The 19,806-nt window shown below is 42.4% G+C and overlaps 1 protein-coding gene across 4 annotated transcripts in view; it reads left to right on the top strand.

Moving 5' to 3' along the window:
- LOC143683793 (TRAF3-interacting protein 1-like) overlaps positions 1 to 19,806 on the top strand; it is a 172,973-nt gene that overhangs the window by 130,298 nt on the left and 22,869 nt on the right. Inside the window, exon 1 of one of the 4 annotated variants that reach the window (XR_013175664.1) lies at positions 18,313 to 18,869. The exons of the other annotated variants lie outside the window; for them this stretch is intronic. The gene's annotated coding sequence lies outside the window, so the exon portion shown is untranslated. Of the gene's footprint in view, positions 1 to 18,312; positions 18,870 to 19,806 lie in introns of those variants that run through there. 4 annotated transcript variants of the gene reach the window in all.

Genomic DNA, 19,806 nt, shown 5'->3' with positions numbered 1-19,806 from the left:
GCCTTTCAAAATTAGAGGCGAATTGTCAAATTTATGATACCCCCAAATTTATAAATTTTTAAATTTTTTTAAATTGTGAAATATAAAATGTATAAAGAAAAAGAAGCAACAATTTTCAAAGCTTATTTCAACAGATTTCAGAGTTTGTTAAGGGTTACCATTCTGCTCTTTCAGATTTTTCCTTCTATCTAGCTGTTCTAAAACACTGGAGGCTAAAAGAAGTGTCAGTATAATGATTCAGCAGTCATACTGATTTGTCAAATCCTATTTTCTCTGATATAACTCCTCCTTCTCCTCTGATTCTTCTCCCAATCTATAGGGATCATTAGGCAATGCCCATTCTGAATTTTTCATATTGAGAAGGGGTGTCAGCAGTAGAGGATAGTGAAATGTAATTAGTTCATAATCTCAGAGAGGCTGGCCCCTCTCAGTTACAGGAATTATTTGACCTAGGAACCCTTTTGGAATTACAGGTTTCAGGAAAGCAAACTTAGTGCATGAAACTTTTACAGAGTCTCAGTTTGAGTCATAGGTGTTCTTAAGCATTAACAGGGGTGAGGTTAGTTGGGATTTAGTAAACCATGGCAATTAGCACTATCTAACTGAAACTTGAATAAGTGTCACCGCCAGAATAGCCTCTTGACTCTATTGATCTCCGCTAGCCATGATGTCTTATTTTATTATGCTTCTTTTCCTCCTTTTGGTTGGGAAAGTGTTGCCAATCCCACTGTGCCAGGGCCAAACTCTTCCCCAGGAGTCATGCCGCATTTTGTCAGGGACTTGTGCCCCTGGGTGTCATGTCCCACATGTAGGGGGAAGGGTAATGGTGTTCCTTCAGAGTGGGGTTAGAAAGAGGCCACAGATGAGCAGCAAAAGAGGTTTTCTGGGAACAACTCTTAGGCCTCTTTATAGGTATTCTTTGCTTCTCCAATATAGAAATAAGTTTCAAAAGGGCAAACTCCAAAATCCAGGGCTTGGCCTCTTTTCTTGGGAGTTTCCAATGGTTGAGAGGGTACCCAGGGTTTCCCAGATGGAAAAGTTTTATAGTTCCATTTTTTGTCCTTTGGACCCCCCAGGGACTCTACCAATACTTTTAAATTATCAGCCTAGCATAAGCTGAGACGTATCTAGGTGTTACATTAAGCTTTACAGAATTGCATGCTCTCGTTCCTTTTCTAGGCTCCAGGAGTTTGGTTTGTTTAAATGAACTATCCAGACAGGTTGATTTACATTTTTGTTACAGAATATTTTTGTTCTAGGCATAATAAACCTCTCTGCCTTTGGTCCTATAGTAGCTGAAGATTTAGAGTGCATACACTATCATCTTTTACCCTGTATTCTGATTTACCAGATTGACTTCACTTTTTAACTCTAATTGAGACCTGATCTCTTTCTCGATTACTTTGTCATTTTAGGGAGCTATGCTCACTTTCAAGCCTGCAGCACTCCATTTCCAGGTCTTATGTGTCACACAGTCACTAAAACTTGCAGGGAAATACCAGCTGATCCACACACAGCTCAGTGTCTCAGAATCTAGAAATACACTTACAACTTCTGTAAGTGTGGCTGCTAAAAGGGCTTACACTCTAGGCTCTGATTGTCTTTTAAGGATTTTCTGGAAGAGATCCTAACATATTTGTTCTTATGGTTTTACCTTATTTTGTACAATACTTTGTCCACGAGATTTATTCAGTTCGCTGTGTGCCTCTCGACATCTTTTTGTCGCAGCACCATGTTCCATCATATGAATGAGTCACAGTTCATTCTGCTTCTCAATCATTGAACCCTTCAGTTCCCTCCATCTACTGGGCATCATGGATAATGCCCCAAATAAACAAATCATATCTTACAGTATCCTTGCTTGGTTGTACAAGCAGCAGCACTCTCAATTTTAGTCAGTCTTCATTGTTCCATAACGGCAAAGAAGCGACAAACATAACGTCATCAACTATCAAATCAAAACTACCCCTTGGGTGGTGCAAGTGTAGTTCAGTGGTACAATTCTTGCTTCCCATGCAGGAGACCTGGGTTTGATTCCTGGGCCATGACCTTCCAAAACAACAACAAAACTTCCTGTTATCTCTTGTCACCCTCCCTCCAAATTAGCTGCCCATGGTAATGCTATGCTACTGTTGATAGCTTCCTGTTAACTAATGGCCATAGCATGCATTTTTAGTTTTCCCCCTATACCCCTTGTCATGGTCAGGTTCATGCGTCACCATGGACAGGTGGTGGTACCTGTTTGTCTGGTTGGGCAAGTGCTGGCCTGTCTGTTGCTATAAGGAGATTTCATAGAATTAAATCATGTTCATGTCGGCTGTATCCACAACTGATTCCATTTGTAATCAGCCAGGGGGAGTGTCTTCTTCAATGAGTGAAACTTGATCTAATCACTGGAAGCCTTTTAAGGAGGATTCAGAAGAGACAGGTCCTGCTTCGGCTGGTGAGCATCTCCTGTGGAGTTCATCCAGACCCTCCATCGGAATCATCAGCTTCACAGCCATCCCTACAGATTGTGGACTCTATGTTTCCATGGTTATGTGAGATGCTTTTATAAATTTTATATTTGTGGATATATCCTGTTGATTCTGTTTCTCTAGAGAACCCTAACAAATACAACTTGTTACCAGGAGTGGCTCTTAAGAAACAGAAACTTAAAAAGGAATTTTTATGAATTTTTAATTGTTTTTCTATTCTGACTGGACTCAAAGGCACTGAAGACTCTGATTTCCATATCAGAATGACATTGCCAGTCCATGGAGTGAGTTGGCAAAAGAAATAGTCAAATATCACCATTCGATTCTTCTAATGATTTGCTTATACGAAGCCAGGCTCTGGGGGATAATGTTTTTGACACCTTTACAGAGTTTTGTGGAAATAGGAGATTTAGAGATGTTGGGTGGTTCTTGTTCGATATGCTGGATACATTAAGGAGTGAAAGGGATGGGCTTAAGGCTTCCAACGATAAGCTTAAGTGCCGTCTGACAGGTGTGAACGTTTTTATGAGTGTCCTGAAGGAAAATCTTATTTCCTGTATACATAGACTGGAGATCTCTAAAAATCAGACTCAGAATCTTATTGTTAGGGTAGGAACTTTGCAACATAAGCTGAAATCTAAGTGTTGCGTGGTGTCTGCCGTTAAAGTGAGGGCATTGATTGTAAAGGAGTAGGACCCTGAAAAATGGGATGGCGACATATAGATTGATAATGATGTTGGGGGCGTGGTTGAAACCCTAGGTTATGCTGTGTGTTTTCTAGATAACCCTGTCATAGTTTTCTCTGAGGATATAACCGCCCCACCTCCAGCATGCCTTGAAGAGTTGACCAACCAAACTCCGCCGGAAGGGATTAGCCCTAGAATGATTAATTCTGTTTCACCAGATGAAACTGCAAATGAATGCCCTGAAGCAAATGGCTTGGAAGATATTTCTAATTCTTTTCATGACCTACCCCCACCGCCCCTCATTTCTTCCAGACCTATAACTAGGCTAAAGTCCCAACTGGCCCCTAAAAGTGAGATACCAAGTATCACACATGAGGAGGTACATTATACTCCAAAAGAACTGTGTGAGATTTCCAATTTACATAGACAGAAATCAAGGGAATATATGTGACAATGAATTTTAAGGGTGTGGGATAATGGTGGAAAGAATATAGGGCTGGATCAGGCTGAATTTATTGATATGGGCCCACTAAGCAGAGATTCTGCATTCGGTGTTATAGTTTGAGGGGTTAGAAAAGGCAGTAATGGATGGTTGGCTGAAACATGGATCAAAAGGTGGCCAACATTACCTGAGGTTGAAATGCCAGAACTGCCCTGGTATAATGTAGATGAGGGGATCCAGAGGCTTAGAGAGATTGGAATGTTAGAGTGGATTTATCATGCAAAGGCTGCTCACACACCCCAGGAATGTCCAGAGGATGCATCTTTTACCAGAACAGTGAGAAATAAATTTGTGAGACTAGCACCATCATCCCTGAAGAGCTCTGTAGTTGCACTTCTCTGTAGGTCAATTATTACTGTAAGAACTCCTGTCACTGAGCTGGAACCCTTAAACACAATGGGGATGACCAGATCCCAAGTTGGCAGAAGCTAGGTGGCAGCACTTAATCGCCAAAGACAGGGTGGATGTGGTTATTACAATAGACAGCAGACTCATAGCAGGAATCAGAATAATCTGATTTGCAGAAATTTGTGGTGTTGGCTACTAAATCATGAGGTACCTAGGGATACAATATATGGGCAATCTACTTAATTCTTGTTCAAGATGTATAAACAAAAGAGGTCTAGGTCAAGTGAACAGAAGTCTAACCTGAACTACAAAAACACAGAGTCACAGCCCCTTAATCAATTTCCAGACTTGAGACAGTTTACAAACCCAGAGCCCCTTGATGAAGGGGAGGCCAGGTCTCTTTGGGGGAGAACCCTGTTACACTGCCACAAATTTATACTATTAATCTTCCTCCAAGCCTTCCCCAAGGAGACTGACAGCCTTTTACCAGGGAAGCTGTGCACTGGGGAAAAGGAAGTGATCAGATATTTGGGGGATTATTAGACACTGGTTCAGAAGTGACATTAATCCCAGGGGACCCAAAACATCACTCTGGTCCACCAGTCAGAGTTGGGGCTTATGGAGGCCAGGTGATCAATGGAGTTTTAGCTCAGGTCTGCCTCACAGTGGGTCCAATGGACCCCCAGACCCATTCTGTAGTTGTTTCCCCAGTTCCAGAATGAATAATTGGAATAGAAATACTACACCTGGACGAATCCCCACGTTGGCTCTCTAACTTGTGCAGTGAGAGCTATTATGGTGGGAAAGGCCAAGTGAAGCCACTAGAACTGCCCTACCTAGCAAAATAGTAAATCAGAAGCAATACCGTATTCCTGAAGGGATTGCAGAGATTACTGCCACTCTTAGGGACTTGAAGGATGTAGGGGTGGTGATTCCCACTACATCCCCATTCAACTCTCCTATTTGGCCTGTGTAGAAAACAAATGGGTCTTGGAGGATGACAGTGGTTTATCAGAAGCTCAACCGGGTGGTAACTCCAATTGCAGCTGCTGTTTTGGATGTGATATCATTGCTTGAGCAAAGCAATACACCCCCTTATACCTGGTATGCAGCTATTGATCTGGCAAATGCATTTTTTCTCAATAGTTATTAGTAAGGACCACCAGAAACAGTTTGCTTTCAGCTGTCAAGGTGAAACAATAGAATTTCACTATCTTACCTTGGGTATATCAACTCTCCAGCCCCATCTCATAATCTTGTCTGCAGGGACCTTGTTCATTACACCCTCCCACAATACATCACACTGGTCCATTATATTGATGACATCATGCTGATTGGATCTAGTGAGCAAGAAGTAGCAACTACGCTATACTTACTGGTAAGGCATTTGCGTGTCAGAGGATGGGAGATAAATCCAACAAAAATTCCACCTCACTGAAATTTCTATGTGTCTGTTGGTGTGGGACACATCGATATATCCCTTCTAAAGTGAAGGATAAGTTGCTGCATCTGGCCCCTCCTACAACCAAAAAAGAGGCACAATGCCTATTTGTTCTCTTTGGATTTTGGCGACAACGTATTCCTCATTTGGGTGTGCTACTCTGGCCCATTTATCAAGTGACCAGAAAAGCTGCTAATTTTGAGTGGGGACCTGAACAAGAGAAGTCTCTGCAACAAGTCCAGGCTGCTGTACAAGCTGCTCTGCCACTTGGGCTGTATGATCCAGCATATCTAATGGTGCTGCAAATGTTGGTGGCAAATAGAGATGCTTTAAGAGAATCATAACACAGACCCTTAGGATTTTAGAACAAAGCCTTACCATCTGCTGCAGATAACTACTCTCCTTTTGAGAAATAGTTTTTGGCCTGCTGTGGAGCCCAAATGTTTAACCTTGGGCCATGAAGTTACCATGAGACCTGAGTTGCCAATCATGAGGTGGGTGTTGTCTGACCCACCAAGCCATAAAGTTGGGCGTGTGCACCAGCACTCTATTGTAAAATGGAAACAGTATATACAAGACAGGGCCAGAGCAGGTCCTGAAGGCACAAGTAAGTTACATGAGGAAGTGGCTCAAATGCCCATGGTCTCCACTCCTTCCACATTACCTTCTCTTTCCCAGCCCAGAGCTGTGACCTCTTGGGGAGTTCCTTACAGTGAATTGACTGAGAAAGAGAAAACTTGGGCCTGGATTACAGATAGTTCCACATGATATGCAGGTACCACGTGAAAGTGGACAGCTGAAGCACTATAACCCCTTTCTGGGGTGTCCTTGAAGGACAGTGGTGAGGGGAAATCCTCCTAGTGGGTAGAACTTGGAGCAGTGCGCCTGGTTGTTCATATTTCTGGGAAGGAGAACTAGCCAGGAATGAAGGTTTGGGCCACCCCACCAGGCAATGAATCACGGTCAGCTGAAGTGCTTGCTGAGGGTGAAGGGAACATGGAATGGGTAGTGGAAGAAGGTAGTGACAAGTATGAACTACAACCATGTGATCAGTTACAGAAACGAGAAGTGTAATGCTGTTTTGTTAATGTTATACTGTAAGTTGCAAGATATCAAGTTTAAGAATGAATATTACCCAAGGACTTGCACCCTTTTCTGGAGAGATTTAATGTGTTTCCAGCTATATGCAGGACAGTTGAATATTGTTAGGTGAAAGAAAATATGTGTGTTTTATTGTTTTTTATTTAGAAATTAGGTACGGTTTAAGATGATGAGTGTTCTAGTTTGCTAGCTGCCAGAATGCAACACGCCAGAGATGGATTTGCTATTAATAAAAGAGGATTTATTTCATTAGTTCTTCAGAGGAAAGGCAGCTAACTTTCAACTGAGGTTCTTTCTTATATGGGAAGGCACAGGGTGATCTCTACTGGCCTTCCCTCCAGACCTCCTGGTTTCCAACAACTTTCCCCAGGGTGATTTCTTTCTGTACCTCCAAAGGCCTGCACTGAGCTGTGAGTGCAGAGATGAGGTATGTTGAGCTGCTTGGGCTGTGCTACGTTGAGCTCTGTCATTTAAGTATGATCCAATCAAGGCAAATATCATTCATTGCAGCAGGCTCACCACCTAGCTAACTGCAGATGTAATCAGCAAAAGATGAGGTTCACACGCCATTGGCTCACGTCCACAGCAATAGATCTAGGCACCTTCACCTGGCCAAGTTGACAACTGACTCTAAGTACCACATTGAGCATAGCTGCCAAGTTGACAAGGGGTGGACCATCATGGTCAGGTTCATGTGTCAGCTTGGCCAGGTGGGGTACCTGTTTGTCTGGTTAGGTAAGTGCTGGCCTGTCTGTTGCTATGAGGACATTTCATAAAATTGTCATAATCACATCAGCTGTATCCACACAGCTGATTCCATTTATAATCAGCCAAGGGGCATGTCTTCTGCAATGAGTGAAGCTTGATCTAATCACTGGAGGCCTTTTACGGAGGGTTCAGAAGAGACAGCTCTCTTCCTGCTTTGGCTGGCAACCACCTCCTGTGGAGTTCATCTAGACCCTCCATTGGAATCGTCGGCTTCACAGCCTGCCCTATGGATTGTGGACTCTACATTTCCATGATTACATGATTTGTGGACTCTACATTTCCATGATTACATGATTTATATTTATGGATATTACCTGTTGATTCTGTTTCTCTAGAGAACCCTAACTAATACAGCCCTCTACTATTGACCCTTTGTCCACTATCAACATAGTTCATGAGAGAACTTCTTTATAATTGTAGTTTTAAGCAGCAGAATTTATGGCGCTGTACATCCCCTTACAATCATATTCACCTTCAATATAGCAGTGTTACTTATAACCCCTCTAATTAGTTACCATCACTTCTGTTTCCTTACATTTCCACCTCTTTGGGTAGCCTTTCCCCTCTCTCTAGCTTTGATGTACCTCTAGGTCTGATATATTCTACAGTGTAACCTCTGAGATGACCTTTGCCAGAGTCATAATAGTGAAATTGTATAGTACCTGTCCTTTGGTGTATGACATATTTCACTCAGCGTTATGTCCTCAAGGTTCATGCAGATTTTCATGTGTTTCAGGACATCATTTTGCCTAAGTGCTGCCTAGTCATCTGTCCTATGTTTAGAAACACATTTTGTTTATCCACTCGCCTGTTGATGGGCACCTGGATTATTTCCTTCTTTTGGCGTTTGAGATTAGTGCCACTGTGAACACTGGTGTGCAGGTGTCTGTTCATTCTCTGCCTTCAGCTCTTCTGGGCCCCAGTAGTGTCTCCTCACATCTTTGAACATCTTTCCCTGCCCTCCTGGTAAGAGTCAGGCTCTGATGCACCACAGCCTGGGTCAGAAAACTGCAGTCAGCACACCAGATCCTGCTTTTACAGATAAAGTGTGTTTGGAACCCGGCCCACCCACTGTTTACACACTGCCTCGTTTGGGAGGGTGGACCCCAGGGGCTCCTTGTGTGGGAGTTGCTTCCCCAGGCCCAGGCTTGTCCCCTCTGTCCCCAGACCCACTCTGCAAGATGATGCTGTGTCCTTGCCTTACCCACCCCCTCTTGTGCCCTGCATGCAAGGGTGGCTTGCCGCCTGGCCCCGGCTGCTACAAATCCTGGTGTGGGACTGCAGTCCATCTGGGCTCTTAAACATGTGTGCAACTGTGCCTAGCTTCCCAGTGGGCTTTACCTTGGGCTTCGGCATTGGGGCGACCACCTGGGGGTCACGCAGTGCACCTCAAGTCTGATGGTTCGGTTTCTGCTACAGTCATTTCAAAATGTCATAATATTCACGGTGTTTCTTCTTTTTTAAGGAGAATTCATTTGGGTAGTTCCCCTATTGGCCAAGAGTGTCATAAATAATATATATATATATATAATTATTTCCCAGTTGAATTAATGGTTGTCTTAGATAACCCATGTAAGACACCATGGTTTGAGGCTGGCAGCTGTCCTCTCAGGTGTGCAGGGTGGATCGTTCGGGGTGCTAGTGTGAACCCCTTTAAACTAAACAGCAGAGAGCCCTGCTGCCCAGCTCTGCCGGCAGTTCTACCATTTGTACTTCTGAAAGAAAATGCCCTTCTGCATTGCTGTGTTGCCATCCTTCCCCATGCGTGAGGCTTGTCCCAGGCCCTAGCCCTGAGCTGGCTGCAGGTGAGACTCAACACTGCTCGTTGGTTTGGGTCTCGCAGCCCTTGTAAGTGACACACCAGGCTGTGTTGCAGTGTGTCTCTGAGGGGGACGTTTCAGTTCCTAAGTCTCTTAACCTAGAAGGTAAAGGGGAAAAAACATCCTTGTTTATTGGTGAAAAAGCACAGTTGAGTGTTTCAGCATCAGGGCTGATGTGTAGTAAAACTTGGTAGGGAAATTCAGCGAGCCTCTCTACTGTTTTCATCACGGTGTTGATAAACATCAGATTTGTTTTACTTTTGGTCTTCTAACTACTTTTTTATTAGATTTGTGTAGATAGAAGTAGGACCAGTGTACAGGTAAAGTTGAAGACCCTTTGTCCCACTGCACCCCCCCCACACACATTCTTTTGAGGACAATGCTAGGATGAATTCCGTATGTGTTCCACTAAATGTTTACGTTCCTACTACCAGTATTCTTATGTATTTACTATTTTATATGTATATAGTATTGTTTTATGAGTTTTTAACATTATCCTGTTGTTGAAATTGTTAAACAGTTGTTTTTTTTCTTCAGGCCAAATGTTTCAGAGCCCCTCCATGCTTTGATACCTGTAGATCTAGTTTATTAGTAATTGATGATTAGTTTTTCATCATTTGTTTATTCATCCCCTTATTGGTAGAGATTTGGGCTTTTCCAGGTTTTTGATATTAGAAACGATGCTTCTGTGGGTTTATTTGCATATCAGGAGGCCTCAGCAAACTTTTTCTAAAAAAGGCTGAAAATAAATGCTTCAGGTGTTGCAGCCTTCGTTTTGGTTCTGCCTTGTCGCTCGATCGAGGGCAGTGTGTAAACAGTGGGTGGGCCGGGTTTCAATAACACTTTATCTGTAAAAGCAGGATCTGGTGTGCTGGCTGCAGTTTTCTGACCCAGGCTGTGGTGCATCAGAGCCTGACTCTTACCAGGCATTTCCAGTTCGCTCCTGCCCCAGGTCGCTCCCCCACTGGAAGGAAAGCCTGTCTGTGCACATCAGTGCCACCACCTCAAGGCAGTGGCCATCTCTGTCTATAAGACGTCCTTAGAAGTTTCCTAGAGCCCCTCAGCATCCCTCCTCCTGGCCTCTCCCCTGCCCCCCATCCCCACTGATCTGTTTTTGTCATCACACCTCAGTTTGCCTTTCTAGAGTTTTTGGCTTTGTCTGGAGTCTGCACAGCAGAGTCGTTTTGGAGGCTTACCTTGCTGCAGCTGTGTCCGTAGTTCCTTCCTCTCTGTGGCTGAGCAGCATCCTGTCCCACTTGCCGCAGTGTGTCCATCCATTCTTCAGCTGATGAGTTTTCAGTTGTTTCCAGTCTGGGACTGTTACAGATCACACTGCTGTGAATATTCATGTATGAGTCTCTGTGTGGGCATATGCTTTCCTTTCTCTTCGGTAAAATACCTACAAGTGGGGTTTCTATGTCTATGGGAAATGTATGCTGACCTTTTTAAGAAATTGCAGACTGTTCTCTAAAGTGGCTGCACCATTTTACGTTCCACCAGCAGTATATGAGAGGCCCCATTCCTCCATCTCTGAACACTTGTTCTGGTTACTCTTTTTGAATTTTTGTAGTTTTAGTTTGCATTTCCTTAATGACTAATGAGGTTGAATCCCTTTTCATGTGCTTATTTGCCATCCTTATATTTTCTTTGATAAAATGCCCAGATTTTTTTACCCATTTTTTAAAACTGGGTTGCTTTTTTTCTTATTACTGAATTTTGGGAGTTCTTTATATATTCTGGATATAAGTTCTTTATCAGATATGATTTGTAGATATTTTCTTCTGGTCTATGGCTTGTCTGAAGTTTTACATTTTGATGAAGTTCAGTTTATACGTTTGTTGTTTGATTATGCTTTGGACATCATATCTAAGAAATATTTGCCTAAACTGCAGTCACAAAGGTCACCGTGTATATTTTCTTCCAGAAGTTTTAGTTTTTACCTTTGAGTTAATACTTGTATAGAGTAGAGGTATGGATCAATGTTTGCTCCTTTGTTTGCATCATTTGTTGACTTGTTATACTTAAAAATACTTTGCTAATCTGATGGATATGACATTGCATCTTTCAGGTTTTCTTAATAGTAATAATAACTCACATTTATTGCCTGCTTCCTCTGTGTTTTGTGTTTATTCTCTCAGTCTACATGAAGTCCTTATAGCCCTGTAAGAAAGGCAAAGATACACAGCCCTTTTGCAGAATGCTTGCATTGCAGATGTCTTGAATTTAAAAAATGTAACATGGGTCACATTCCAGACAGCATCTGATGCCCAGTGAGGTCAGAGTAGTCAGACGCTCAGTAGTTCTACAGCAGAGTGGGTGAGGAGTCACGCTGATGGGAGGACAAACAGGAAAACTAACCTGAAATGCACTGTGGTGTCAAGTTTATGAAAAATCTCTCCATTTCCAGAGCCCTTAGGAGTTTGGAGTTGGCCATTGCTGTTTTCTCTTGTGTATTACTTGTGCACACCTTTGCTCACTTTTCTTTTGTGTCATTTGCCCTTTTGTCATTGGTTTGTAGGGATTTTTATGTATCAATGAATCCAATCCCTTGTTTCTCATACACTTGAAATATCTTCTTGAACTAATTGTCTGCTTGTGTACAAGTATTTTAAATTTTTATGTAAAATTTTATTTGTTCCTTAATAAGTTGGTTTTGTCCTCCTTTTAAAAGTCTGTGCTACTTTGATTATAAATGTAGTCTCAGTACTTTTCTGGTCTTTTCTTCTCCACCTTTCAGTCTCCCAACTGTGTAGGTGTTTATGCTGGATGATGCCAGCATAATGAGAGATGAATGGTACTCTCTGGGAGCAATGGCTTTCTCGAGGGCGCCCAGCTCTCGTTCATGCGTGGACATGGCTTGTCTCCTCCTTGTTCTGAGCACTGTGTTTTTGTGTCTGGGAGAGGCTCTCTGATTATTCTTCTCCATTCACCAAATGGTCTTGGCTCTTATTCTTGGATCTTTATGCTTGCACCTGAATTTAGTCTTCCTGTGTGGTCCGTGCAGAAGTCCTGTTGTGATTTTTTATTGGAATTGGATTAATCTCCCCTCGGCTTGACTTTTATCATTAATAGCTAGCTGTCACCCTGCCCTTTCTGTCACTGCCCTCTTCTGAGGGACTGCCCCCACTCGCCGCCTGCGCTGCATATCTCCCCTTCTCCCATGTCACCCCAGGGAACCCCAGTCCTCACCACCCTGCACCCATCCAGGTCACATGCCCTCCTCATTGCTGAGTGCTGGGTTTGAGTCTCGGGCCTAACTTTCCTGAAATGATGGGCAGCCTTGGATGCAGGGGCCACCCCCTCCTCCCTGATGACAGCGTCCAGGACTTCACAGCCTGGCTTTTCCTGCCATGCCCATTGCTCCTTCTCCGTGTCCCCTGCTGCTCCTCTTTTCACTCTTTTCTTCGTATTGGAGTCTTAATATTGACAGCTCTTCAGTTCTCTCAATCTGATTATCCACCCCTACTCCTCTTCCTCCTCCCCCTCCACTCCTTCTCCCTTTTGCCAATTCAGTTTCTTTAATGATACATTCAATTGTCCTATTTCTTCTTGAGTTTATTTTGGGAATTAATATTTGAACCACTGAGGATTAGATTCATTTGCAAATGAAGGGAAGCTGTAAAACAATAGTGACTTAAAAGAGAGTGCTTTATCTCATGATTCCAGGTCTGGAGGCTGGCAGTTCTCATGCTGTGAGCCAGATGCCTCAGAGCCATTCCTCAGATCACCTCCTGGGGCAGGGTGGCTGCCCAGCTCCAGCCTTCATGACTGCCTTCCAGTCAGCAGGAAAGAGGAAAGGGAAGGAAGAAGAAGGGCATGTCCCTTATTTTTAAGGCTATTTATTGCCATTTCAAGTCCTGCTACATTGGCCAGAACTTTGTCACAAGGGAGACCATGAAGTGACATTTTTATTGCAGGCATCCATTTGCTTAGGTTTTGTTGCTGTAGATTAGAATTTGCCAGATTTCCTCACTGTATCTCATACAGAACATGATAATATTTACAAGGCACGTGGGTAAGTGTAGGAGGCTGCTGGCTGGGGGCTGAGGGCTTCTGGAGCCAGTGCATCTCTTATTTGTGGGCTGCATGGTGGCTGGAAGTTTGCTGTAAGAATGGGAGGTCATAAACAGGGGTCAGCAGGCACCCTCGTCCACAGTGTCACTCTGGAAAATGACTTATTTCATTCTCCTTTCCCAGCTTAATGGCATAAAAACACCTCAAGTGTACTTTTCTGATTAAAACATGTTATATCTGTAGTTATAGTTTCTCCTTCTTCCTAAAATTCTTTTTTTTGATGAGACTTTAGAAAAAGTATTAAAATCGACATTCTTTAGTAACACAACTTTTTGTTTTGTAGATATTCACCTTTGTTTTGTTTTCATTTCATTAATTCATACTCTGATTTTTTTTTTCATTTAATTCCTTTTGTTGTTTGCTATTTCTAGCCTCTGGAGTAAAACATTCATATATTTTTAATCTTTGTTCTTTTAAGTATTAAGTATTTAAGGCTGTACATTCCCTTCAAGTAAGCTTTATCTGGGTTTCTTGAAGTCTAATAATGAAGAACTTTATTATGATTTCTCTTTAACACATGAGTTATTTAGGGGTCTGGTTTTTAATTTTCAAACAGAAAGGTTTTAAAAAGCCTTTTAATTGACAATGTCTAATTTGATTGCATATTCAAAGGATATGGTCTGTACTGATTATTTGAAATTGTTGAGACTTTCTTGTATGTGGCCAGTTTTTATAAGAAGTGTTCCAGAGTGCTTGCAAGTGGGTCTGCTTCCTGGTTTTTTGGGTCTAGGCTTCACTGTTGAGTTAAGGGAGAGGCGACTGTAGGAACATGTTCTCAAAACTTCCAGGGCATTTCTATCTGTTGCCATTATTGATTTATAAATGTTAATCACAATGTTAATCAGTTATCTCCTCTCTGCCTCATTTGAAAGTTCAAATAGTGGATGTTTTATCTGCTTTTCATGTAGATTGTAGCATGCCCTAGTCTCTGTTCTCTTTAGTTTTTGGAGAGGCACTTTCTCCATGCTAAGGAGAGGCATGTTTGTGGCCTGGGTACTGCTCCAGCCCGTCTGTGAAGTCACATAGGAAGAAAAGCCATTTCTTATTGTATAATGGACTTGTATAATACATTATGGAGTAAATTTGTGAATCACATTGCTTTGAGCATTTCCTTTATTTTCTGGACTTGCTCTCTTTTCATGAGGAAATATAATCTTTATTAATAATAAGATGTTAGCTTGTTCCAACATTTTTTCTTTCCTCAGATTTATGAAGTTCTGGGGAAAAAACAACAACAACCAAAAAAAGAGTTACATTATAGTGTTTCTTCTGCTTTCTTAAACTTTACAAATAGAAATGCTTTAGAATAATGGCCAGCAATTTAAAAAACTGTTCATATGCTTTAAAGTACTATCTAAATGTCTCATTCTTAGTTTCTCAATCTCCTTTTACATTATTTTCCCTCAGTTTTCATTTTCTTTTTATATTGGTTCTAATTGTGTGGCAGATGCTTTTTTCTTTTCCATTTACATTCCTTGTTTTGCAATAGACTCAGTCTCTGCAAAAGACTTTACCTCTTTGTAGGTTTCTTTTATAGTTCATGTGATATTTTTGTTATTTTCCTCTCTTTTCTGCCTTCTTGTCCATGTGAAACCTGTTCTGGGGAGATTGGAGGTGACATTGTATCACTTCCAGATAAGAGTGGGTGTGGGCTGAGTGTGACTGCACTTCTGAAAGGAAGTGTACTGAGGGCGCAGTGTGGTACACAGATGGGCTGGAGACAATGGGTGACTTTAGGGAAGCATTTTGGGGGGAAGATAAGAAGCTGTTATATCTTGATATGCCTGTTGTGAGTGGATAAAATGACCTTGTCAGGAACATGTTATGTTGTATTAAACTACCTGGTGTATTATAGTGAGCAATGTGCAGGTAAATTCTTATATGAAAGTCCAAGATTTCAGTCTTAGTCTGTTTTACTTTGTCAGTCTGAGTAGATCTTCAAATTATTTCCTGTTGGGGTGGCTAAGATGGTACAGTTTCATAAGAAATACTTCAGCCCTGTTAGAAAAATACTGTCCATGCCCCCTTAATTAAAGTTTGTACCTGATAGAAGCATTTTTAGTTTGGATGTTTATAGTCCTGGTATTATTGGATGTTTTTTCTGTGAGGAACAGTGTTTCCATTGAAATTGCTGCAAATTAAATAGAAGGGACATAGGTTTGCTCTCCTTTCACTGGTGGGACTTTAATCGCTAAACTGGAGAAGCACACAAAATTATTTTAATCATGTGTATTATATACTGTTCTTTCCTTTTTTAAAGACATAAGATGATAGTTTTATCTTCCCAAGTCAAATCTCTAAATGCAATGTCTTCCAATATGTAGGCTGAGGATTTTAGATCTTGAATATAAAATCAAATTGTCACCACCAAATTATCTTGTAAAAATCAGATATGAACGTTATCACTTGACAAATACCTACAGATATGTGCCATGAATATTACAGACCACAGAAATGGTTTGGAACCATCAAATTCTTAGGTGTAAATGAGAGTTTGTGGAAATAATTATGAGGAAGTAGGCCTTCTCTGTAGTCAATTAAAGATCCGTGATATGGATAAAATATCAGGTTATTTTACCTGAAATGTAAATGACTTAAGAAAACTGGATTATAAAAATGTGAGTCCCTGTATTCTCACAGACATTTCCCCATTGAATATTCAGCATCTTCTGTTTATTATGTTTCCTTAGGAAATGATAATGTGATGAATAAAGGTTTTATTTATGCTTAAAATGTCAATTTAAGATTCATATCAGAGCATGTCCATCACTCTCCTAGTGGTCAGTTGTGGCCTGGTAGGTCTTTCTGGCCTTCATTCCATCAATAAACTGTTCTGTGCTTTGCCTGAAAAAGATGTTCAGTTTGATTTAGATCTGTGGATTTAGATCCGATTAATAAGTAGTGTAGACCGTGATGTTAGCTGCCCTTGCGTCATGCATGAGAAAATGCTGTCATATTAGCCCGAGGATTCGGATTGCATTGAACCAGTCTAACTATAATGAGAAACTGATAGAGCTCTGAGAAGGCAGTAAGGAGGGAAAGAAAAGGCTTTGCTGCAAGTGAGAGGGGCCTCAGCTGCCCAGTGAGTCTGGTGTCCACTGACTGGAGGAGGCTAGTGGTTAAAGACTAGTTCTGACTAGCTTGGAGAGGTATGAGGATTTTAGAAAATATCAAGCAAGACCTCATAAAATTGTTTTTTAAAAATAGTATTAGAAATTAGGTCTTAAAAGGCTTAGTGGAGAACAGTTTGGCAATTCCTCAAAGGATTAAACAAAATTACCAGCAGTTCCCCTCCTAGCTGTATACCCCAAAGAACTGAATGCAGGGACTCCAACAGATACTTCTTTCCCAGGGTCCATCGCAGCATTCTTCTCAATAGCCAGCAGATGGAAATAGCCTGAGTTCCTCAGTGCAGTGTTACTCAGCCTTAACACAAGACTGAAATTCTGACATGTGCAAGGACGTGGATGTACCGTGAAGACATTATGCCGAGTGAAATAAGCTGAACACCAAAGAACACATGTTGTATAGTTCCAGTCATGTGAAATACCTAGAATAGGCAAACTCCTGGAGACTGGAAATGGAGGAGGAGTTCTAGGGGCCAGCTGGGGGGGGGGGGCATGGGCATTTCTGCTTAATAGGTACAGACTTGCTGTTTGGGGTGAGGGAAAAGCTGTGGGAAGGGAGGATGGTGGATGAATTGTACCTTAGAATTGTACACCAGAGTGATTCGAAGAGTGAATAAGAAGGTATTTGCAAAGTCCCCTTGAAGGAATGGCGAGAAAGGGGGAAAATTCAACTTTCCCATTTGGAGAATTCCTGATATTCTCACAAGTAATGGGGACAACCAGATCAATAGACCAAGCCCTCAATCTTGGGGTTTGCTCCTAAGAAACTTATCCCTCAAAGTATAGGCTAAGCCTACTTAAAATTAGGCCTAAGAGTCACCCCCAGAGAAGCTCTTTTGTTGCTCACATGTGGCCTCTCTCTGTCTCTCAGCCAACATGACAAGCAAACTCACCACCCTTCCCCTCTCTATGTGGAACACGACTCCCAGGTGTGTAAACCTTCCTGGCAATGAGGGACAGAAATCCTAGAATGAGCTGGAACTCAGCATCAAGTGATTGAGAAAACCTTCTTGACTGAATGGGGCAAGAGAGAAATGAGACAAAATAAAGTGTCAGTGGCTGAGAGATTTCCAACAGAGTAGATAGGTTATCATGGAGGTTATTCTTACACATTATATAAATATCACCTTTTTAGTTTAGGTATATTGGAGAGGCTGTAGGCTGAAACTGTAGAGCTGTGTTCTAGTCGCCATGTTTCTTAAAGATGATTGCATATGATATAGCTTTCACTGTGTGATTGTGAAAACTTTGCGTCTGACGCTCCTTTTATCTATGGTATGGACAAATAAGTAAAATATAGAGATTAAAAATAAATAATAGGGAGGACAAATGTTAAGATAAATTTAGTAGATTGAAATGCTAGTGATCAATGAAAGGGTGTGGTAAGGGAAAAATAGGGGAACAAAGGCTAAAATATATCGTGGAAATAGTAGCAGTCAGTGAGAGGGAGTGGTAAGGGGTATGGTATGTATGAGTTTTTTTCTTTTCATTTCTTTTTCTGAATTGATGCAAATGTTCTAAGAAATTATCATGGTGATGAATATACAACCATGTGATGATATTGTGAGTTATTGATTATATACCAAGAATAGGATGATCATATGGTAAGAATTTCATGTTTGTATGTTGTTATGTTTAAAAGAAATTAAAAAAAATTTAATGGAAAATTTTATGTATATATGTTGTACTGCATTGAAAGTTTCTTTTAAAAGAATGAGAAGTAGTGGCTTAGGAGTGCTGGGAGTACGCCAGCCCATCCCCCACCAGCCCTGCAACCCCAGGCTTCACTGAGGCTTGGCTCTCCTGGCCTGGCATGGCTATAGCCAGATGCACTCATGTTTCCCTGCACAGCTGTCCTTCCCAGGCAGTGTGGGGCACCATGGGGACAGGTTGCAGGGCACTGACAGCTGGCAACTATTTAAAGTACATTTAATAAGCTAATAGAAAACACTATTGCAGTCATAACTAAAGAAGGCAAATAAAGTGAATACTTAAGCAGATTTAGAAGCACATAATTCAATTAAAGGACTGAAGGCCCTTTTTAGGAATGTAACTTAAAAATGCAGTTGTTCATGGTCCTGGGTGCAGAGTACCCCTGCTCTGCCCTGTACAGTCTCGTTTCAGCAACTGGCCACACCACCTAGAGCCCCTGCCCCAGGCCCCTTGCTGAGAATGAGTTGCTGACCTCCCTCTTGGATGATTCCTATGACCAGGGTGTCACTGAGCTGCAGCCTGGCAACCAGAATGAGGAAGCAGGTGCCCCGCCCACACACACACTCACCTCCGTTTCCTTGTCCTCAGAGCCCAGGTCAGACTCTCCAGGTAGCGCTGGAGCCTGGGGCTTTGGGCGGCCACCCAGTTCAGGTCTGGGCACACTTTCTGGGCCCCCCAGTCTGAAATAGTTGGCCAGTCTCTCTGGAATACCCTCCCCGACCTTGACTGTTGTGAAGATTGGTGCACGCTGGCCATTTGGAAACTGTCCCCAGTTTGGGCTTGTTGGATGTTTCTTCGAGACTGAAATCAGGTGAAGTGTCTTGGGCAGCATTCTCATCCCGGCAGCCATGTGCCCCCATTGCCCCCCTCCAGTGTCTCTCTCTAGGTGTGCAGTCCCCAGCCGAGTGGTGTCTGCCAAGCCGCCTTTCTCCTTGTAGTACTGAGTCTTTGGGGGACAGACTTTGAGACAACGTAAATAACCTGTTACTAGTTTCCCACTCAGTTCACTTATTTATTTGTGTCAGTATGAGCACCTGGTTTCCCATTGTGTTCACTGGGTTGTAATATGCTACTGTCATTGTTTTGAGGCTCAAATGACCTCAGATTTGGCCCTGTGGGTGCTTCTGGCTGGCTGCTATGTCCTTGGCTCTGTCCTGACTGGCCAGCATGTCCCAGACTCACCGGTCCCTTTGCTGTCCCAGCTGCAACCACAGCTGCCCATCCTGGTTCCTCTGAGTGGAGAGTGGTACTGGGAACTAAGATGTGGTCTCTGTGTGCTCATTGCTTTTGGGGTGCTTCTGCTTCCAGGCCACTCAGTGACAGAGCTAGGAAAGAAAAACGTGTGTGTGTGTGTATGTGTCCAGTATGCTGCAACTGTTAGATTCCACAAAGTCCCTGCAAACAGGGAATGGGGGAATGCTGCCCCCTGCCCCAGGGGCATCTATTAACATCTCATCAGCTGGTCAGTCCAGAACCTTCTTTCCTGTGTGTCTCTCTGTTTAAAGACACTCACTGTACAAGTTTTGCTTCCCCCTTAAATTTGCACACAGTGATCCCCAGCCTTTTAGAGATTGCCCCCATGGAGTCCCCTCTAGAAACAATACCACTCACTGTCTTCAGAATAAACAATGCCTCTGAAAATAAGTTTAATAAAGCAGTGTGGCTGGGGTCCGGTGATTGTTGCTCATTAGTAAGGTAGAATGGAGCTTGCCACCGAGGTCCTGAGGTGCTGCTTGGGGCGGGCGGAG

The sequence above is a fragment of the Tamandua tetradactyla genome, chromosome 5 (genome assembly GCF_023851605.1).
Source record: "Tamandua tetradactyla isolate mTamTet1 chromosome 5, mTamTet1.pri, whole genome shotgun sequence".
Lineage (NCBI taxonomy): Eukaryota > Metazoa > Chordata > Mammalia > Pilosa > Myrmecophagidae > Tamandua > Tamandua tetradactyla.
This window is presented reverse-complemented; position numbering and strand designations above follow the sequence as displayed.